Source organism: Triticum dicoccoides, chromosome 6A, assembly GCF_002162155.2.
Source record: "Triticum dicoccoides isolate Atlit2015 ecotype Zavitan chromosome 6A, WEW_v2.0, whole genome shotgun sequence".
In the NCBI taxonomy this organism is placed as follows: domain Eukaryota; kingdom Viridiplantae; phylum Streptophyta; class Magnoliopsida; order Poales; family Poaceae; genus Triticum; species Triticum dicoccoides.
In genome coordinates, this window is record NC_041390.1 from 174,648,789 (window position 1) to 174,656,115 (window position 7,327).

Below are 7,327 nucleotides of genomic sequence, written 5' to 3' on the forward strand. Positions count from 1 at the left end.
ATGAGACTCGCTATATCATGGTGCTACTTTGAAGCAAAAGTGTGGAAAAAGGATAGTAGCATTGCCCCTTTTTATTTAATTTTTTTATTTGGCCTTTCCTTTTTTTATTTGGCCTTTATTTTTTATTTGGCCTTTCACTTTTATGGCCTTTCTCTTTTTTTGGGACAATGCTCTATTGAATGATGATCATCACACTTCTATTTATTTACAACTCAATGATTACAACTTGATACTAAAACAAAGTATGACTCTATATGAAAGCCTCCGGCGGTGTACCAGGATGTGCAATTATGCATGAGTGACATGTATGAAAGAATTATGAACGGTGGCTTTGCCACAAATACAATGTCAACTACATGATCATGCTAAGCAATATGACAATGATGAATGTGTCATGATGAACTAGGTGGTGGAAAGTTGCATGGCAATATATCTCGGAATGGCTATGGAAATGCCATAATAGGTAGGTATGGTGGCTGTTTTGAGGAAGGTATATGGTAGGTGTATGATACCGGCGAAAGGTGCGCGGTATTAGAGAGGCTAGCAAAGGTGGAAGGGTGAGAGTGCGTATAATCCATGGACTCAACATTAGTCATAAAGAACTCACATACTTATTGCAAAAATCTATTAGTTATCGAAACAAAGTACTACGCGCATGCTCCTAGGGGATAGATTGGTAGGAAAAGACCATCGCTCGTCCCCGACCGCCACTCATAAGGAAGACAATCAATAAATAAATCATGCTCTGACTTCATCACATAACGGTTCACCATACGTGCATGCTACGGGAATCACAAACTTCAACACAAGTATTTCTCAAATTCACAACTACTCAACTAGCATGACTCTAATATTACCATCCTCATATCTCAAAACAATCATCAAGCATCAAACTTCTCATAGTATTCAACACACTCATAAGAGAATTTTGTTATTAATGAATACCTAGCATATTAGGATTTTAAGCAAATTACCATGCTATTTAAGACTCTCAAAATAATATAAGTGAAGCATGATAGTTCATCTATTTCTTCAAAATAAAACTACCACCATGCTCTAAAGGATATTAGTGAAGCACTAGAGCAAATGACAAACTACTCCGAAAGATATAAGTGAAGATCAATGAGTAGTCGAATAATTATGCAACTATGTGAAGAATCTCTAACATTTAATAATTTCAAATCTTGGTACTCTATTCAAACAGCAAGAAAATCAAAATAAAATGACATCTAAGAATAGCAAACATCATGTGAAGAAGCAAAAACTTAGGATCAACCGATACTAACCGATAGTTGTTGAAGAAGAAAGGTGGGATGCCAACCGGGGCATCCCCAAGCTTAGGCGCTTGAGACTTCTTGGAATATTATCTTGGCGTGCCTTGGGCATCCCCAAGCTTGAGCTTTTTTGTCTCCTTAATTCCTCTCATATCACGGTCTCCCTAAATCTGAAAAGCTTCATCCACACAAAACTCAACAAGGACTCGTGAGATAAATTAGTATAAACCATTGCCAAACCTTATCATACTCTACTGTATCAAATCACTAGAATTATTATTCAACATTGCATACTAAATGCCTCTGCATATTTAATAGTCTTATCCTCAAATATAATCATTAAAGAAGCAAACATATGCAAACAATGCAAACATAACAGCAATCTGCCTAAACAGGATAGTCTGTAAAGAATGCTGCAACATCCATACTTCCCTAGCTCCAAAAATTATGAAAGAAAATTCCCACTGTAGTAAATTTATCAGAGCTTAATATGCAAAAGGTTTCAACATTTTATCACATTCTGACCTTTTGAGGGAATTATTGCAACAGCGGTAAACTTTCTGTTTCCAAACAGCAGCATGTATACTTGTAACATAGGCATAGTAAAGGCTATTAATGCCACTTTATTGAAATAAAGATGCAAAACATTGTTCTAAATAACATAAAGAAAATCCTAACAAAATAAATTGACGCTCCAAGCAAAACACATATCATGTGGTGAATAAAAATATAGCTCCAAGTAAAGTTACCGATGAACGAAGACGAAAGAGGGGATGCCTTCCGGGGCATCCCCAAGCTTAGGCTCTTGGCTATCCTTGAATATTACCTTGGGGTGCCATGGGCATCCCCAAGCTTAGGCTCTTGCCACTCCTTATTCCATAGTCCATCGAATCCTTACCCAAAATTTGAAAACTTCACAACACAAAACTTAACAGAAAACTCGTAAGCTCTGTTAGTATAAGAAAATAAATCACCACTTCAAGGTACTGTAATGAACTCATTCTTTATTTATATTGGTGTGAAACCTACTGTATTCCAACTTCTCTATGGTTTATAAACTATTTTACTAGAAATATATTCATCAAAATAAGCAAACAACACATAGAAAACAGAATCTGTCAAAAATAGAACAGTCTGTCGTAATCTGAATCAAACGTATACTTCTGGAACTCATAAAATTCTCAAATAAATTTCTGGACCTGAGGAATTTATCTATTAATCACCTTCAAAAAGAATTAACTAAATAGCACTCTCCAAACAAAAATGGCAGCAGTACTAATGAGCGCTAAAGTTTCTGTTTTTTATAGCATGATCAACAAGACTTCTCCCAAGTCTCCCCAAAGGTTTTACTTGGCACAACACTAATTAAACACATAAAACCACATCTAAACAGTGGCTAGATGGATTATTTATTATTAAACAGGTACAAAAGGCAAGCATCTAAAATAAAATTGGGTTGCCTCCCAACAAGCGCTATCGTTTAGTGCCCCTAGCTAGGCATGATAATGAAAATGATGCTCACATAAAGGATAAGAATTGAAACATAAAGAGAGCATCATGAATAATATGACTAGCACATTTAAGTCTAACCCAATTCCTATGCATAGGGATTTTGTGAGAAAATAACTTGTGGGAACAGGAATCAACTTGCATAGGAAGGTAAAACAAGCATAACTTCAAAATTTTAAGCACATAGAGAGGAAACTTGATATTATTGCAATTTCTACAAGCATATGTTCCTCCCTCATAATAATTTTCAGTAGCATCATGAATGAATTCAACAATATAACCAGCACCTAAAGCATTCTTTTCATGATCTACAAGCATGCAAAATTTACTACTCTCCACATAAGCAAAATTCTTCTCATGAATAATAGTGGGAGCAAACTCAACAAAATAACTATCATGTGATTGAAAATTAAGATCAAGATGACAAGGTTCATTGTTATTATTATTCTTTAAAGCATATGTGTCATCACAATAATCATCATAGATAGGAGGCATGCTTTCATCGTAATAAATTTGCTCATCAAAGCTTGGGGGACAAAAAATATCATCTTCATCAAACATAGCTTCCCCAAGCTTATGGCTTTGCATATCATTAGCATCATGGATATTCAAGGAATTCATACTAAAAACATTGCAATCATGCTCATAATTCAAAGATTTAGTGCCAAACATTTTAATGCATTCTTCTTCTAGCACTTTGGCACAATTTTCCTTTCCATCATACTCATGAAAGATATTAAAAAGATGAATCGTATGAGGCAAACTTAATTCCATTTCTTGTAATTTTATTTTATAAACTAAACTAGTGATAAAACAAGAAATAAAAGACTCGATTGCAAGATCTAAAGATATACCTTCAAGTGCTAACCTCCCCGGCAACGGCGCCAGAAAAGAGCTTGATGTCTACTACACAACCTTCTTCTTGTAGACGTTGTTGGGCCTCCAAGTGCAGAGGTTTGTAGGACAGTAGAAAATTTCCCTCAAGTGGATGACCTGAGGTTTATCAATCCGTAGGAGGCGTAGGATGAAGATGGCCTCTCTCAAGCAACCCTGCAACCAAATAACAAAGAGTCTCTTGTGTCCCCAACACACACAATACAATGGTAAACTATATAGGTGCACTAGTTCGGCGAAGAGATGGTGAAACAAGTGGTATATGGATAGTAGATAAAGGTATTTGTAATCTGAAATAATAAAAACAGCAAGGTAACGAATGATAAAAGTGAGCGTAAACGGTATTGCAATGCTAGGAAACAAGGCCTAGGGTTCATACTTTCACTAGTGCAAGTCCTCTCAACAATACTAACATAATTGGATCATAAAACTATCCCTCAACATGCAACAAAGAGTCACTCCAAAGTCACTAATAGCGGAGAACAAACGAAGATACTATGGCAGGGTACGAAACCACCTCAAAGTTATTCTTTCCAATCAATTCGTCGGGCTATTCCTATAAGTGTCACAAACAGCCCTAGAGTTCGTACTAGAATAACACCTTAAGACACAAATCAACCAAAACCCTAATGTCACCTAGATACTCCAATGTCACCTCAAGTATCCGTGGGCATGATTATACGATATGCATCACACAATCTCAGATTCATCTATTCAACCAACACAAAGGACCTTAAAGAGTGCCCCGAAGTTCTACCGGAGAATCACGACGAAAACGTGTGCCAACCCCTATGCATATGTTCCCAATGTCACGAAACCCGCAAGTTGGTCACCTTAACATACATCAAGTGGCACGTGGTATCCCATTGTCACCACAGATATCCACGGCAAGACATACGTCAAGTGTTCTCAAGTCTTTAAAGACTCAATCCGATAAGATTACTTCAATGGGGAAACTCGATTCATTACAAGAGAGAAGAGGGGGAAGAAACATCATAGGATCCAAATATAATAGCAAAGCTCGCGATACATCAAGATCGTATCATCTCAAGAACACGAGAGAGAGAGAGATCAAGACATAGCTATTGGTACATACCCTCAGCCCCGAGGGAGAACTACTCCCTCCTCGTCATGGAGAGCGCCGGGATGATGAAGATGGCCACCGGTGAGGGTTCCCCCCTCCGGCAGGGTGCCGAAACAGGGTCCCGATTGACTTTTGGTGGCTACGGAGGCTTCTGGTGGCGGAACTCCCGATCTATCTTGCGTTCTGGAAGTTTTAGGGTATATGGAGTTATATAGGCAGAAGAAGCACCTCAGGGGAGCCACGGGGGCCCCACGAGGCAGGGGGCGCGCCCTAGGGGGGTGGGCGCGCCCCCACCCTCATGGGCAGCTCCCGTATCTTCTGACGTGGGGTCCAAGCCCATCAGGTGTGTTTCCTTCCAAAAATAACTTCTCTAGTTGATTTCGTTCTGTTCCACTCCGTTTGATATTCCTTTTCTTCAAAACACTGAAATAGGCATAAAACAACAAATCTGGGCTGGGCCTTCAGTTAATAGGTTAGTCCCAAAAGTAATATAAAAGTGGATAATAAAGCCCAATATTTCCCAAAACAGTAGATAATATAGCATGGAGCAATCAAAAATTGTAGATACGTTGGAGACGCATCACAACCTCATGAAGATGCTAGAGAGCAAGGGCGTCCTCACCATCAAGGGGGACACTAAGGAGGCCGTGACGGCGCTCAGGCTCGCCTTCAAGACCGCGGCAGGAGCGCAACCAGCCGACGCCGGTGTGCCCGAGGCCAAGGAGACCGCGCCCACCAAGAAAAAGTAGTTGTTCACCCAAGACAAGGCAAAGACCAAGAAGGTGCCGGTCAACGAGGACGGGTCTTCAGGAGCGACCTTCACCATAGGAACCGGCCTTGACCTGGGACAAGAAGAAGCTTTGGTGAGGTTTTTGCGCGCGAACAAGGGGATATTCACGTTGGAGCCCAATCAACTGGTAGGGGTCCCGAGAGAGGTAATCCAACATCATCTAAGGGTGTGCCCCAACGTACGCCCCGTGAAGCAGCGAGCAAGACGACAGTCCACTGAGAAGCAGGCCTTCATCGTCCAAGAGACATGCAAGCTGGAGGCGGCAGGTACCATTCGAGAAGTTCGATACCCCGAATGGCTGGCGAACCCCGTTGTAGTACCGAAGAAAGGTGGGAAGGAACGGATGTGCGTCGACTTCACCAACCTCAACAAAGCCTGCCCCCAAGATCCGTTCCCCCTTCCACGCATCGATCAAATCATCAACTCCACCGCCGAGTGCAATTTGTTGTGTTTCCTGGATGCGTTCTCTGGATACCATCAGATCAAGATGGCGGTGGAGGATGTGGAGAAGACGGCCTTCTTGACACCATGTGGGGTGTACTGCTACACCTGCATGCCTTTCGGCCTTCGCAACGCGGGCGCAACCTTTCAGCGGCTGATGCACATCACCTTGGGGTGGCAGCTCGGCAGGAACACAGAGGCCTACGTTGATGACATAGTGGTTAAATCTCGCGAGGCGAGGACGTTGATTCAAGACTTGGAGGAGACCTTTGGGAGTTTGCGCCGGGTGAACTTGAGGCTTAACCCGGAGAAGTGTGTGTTTGCACTACAAAAAAAAGACACATCCTGACATTTTGGGCCGAACGGATTTTTTTTGTCATACATATGACACTTCTATGACGATAATTGTGACAAAACCCGGTATCATCATAGATGTGGTGGGCTTCTACTTCTATGACAAAAACTCATGACAGAAAATGGGCTTTTTGTCCTGGGCGGGCCGGAGACGCAGCTGCATGACATTCTTTGGGCCGTCCATGACGGAAAAAACCGTGGTAGAAGCGAGGGCGAGGAAAATTTCGGGGAGTTCCCAGTTACGGTGGGAGGTCGGGGGCCGAGCGATGCGCGTTTCTCTCGTACACGTACGCGCATGTGTGCGAGGCGTTGGCTCTAACTGAACCCGAGCGAGGCGTTGGGCTATAACTGAACCCGAGCAATTGCACTGCAGGCTACGCGTTACTGAACCCGAGCGATCGATCGATGGCGGTTAACTGAACCCGATCGAGCGATTCCTTCGCTACTGCTGCTAACTAAAGCCGATCGATTGGACGAATAGTGAGTGTTGCGGGAGGGGGGAGGGGGTTTGGATGAACAGTGAGCGGTGGCGTTGCCTCTGGATGAACAGGACCGCATGGTGTGGAGGGCTGGATGAACAGTAGACCGTGGAGGGGTGGTTGAACAGGACCCCGTGGTGTGGAGGGATGGATGAACAGTAGACGGTGGAGGGGTGGTTGAACAGTAGCCGGTGGAGTAGCGCGCGGTGGAGGCTGGATGAACAAGAGCCCGTGGAGGCCGGAGGAGGTCGACGGTAGCCCGTGGAGGCTGGAGGAGGTCGACGGTGGAGATGAACAGTATCCCGTGGAGTCCCGTTTTGCAGTACGCCACACCCCTCCCGATGAACACGACCCCCGTTTCGACCGTAGGAGGTCTGTTTCGTCCATTTTTCGGTACGCCACACCCCTCCCGATCAACAGGACCCCTGTTTCGACCGTAGGAGGTCTGTTTCGTCTGTTTTGTGGTATGCCACACCCCTCCCGATCAACAGGACCCCCGTTT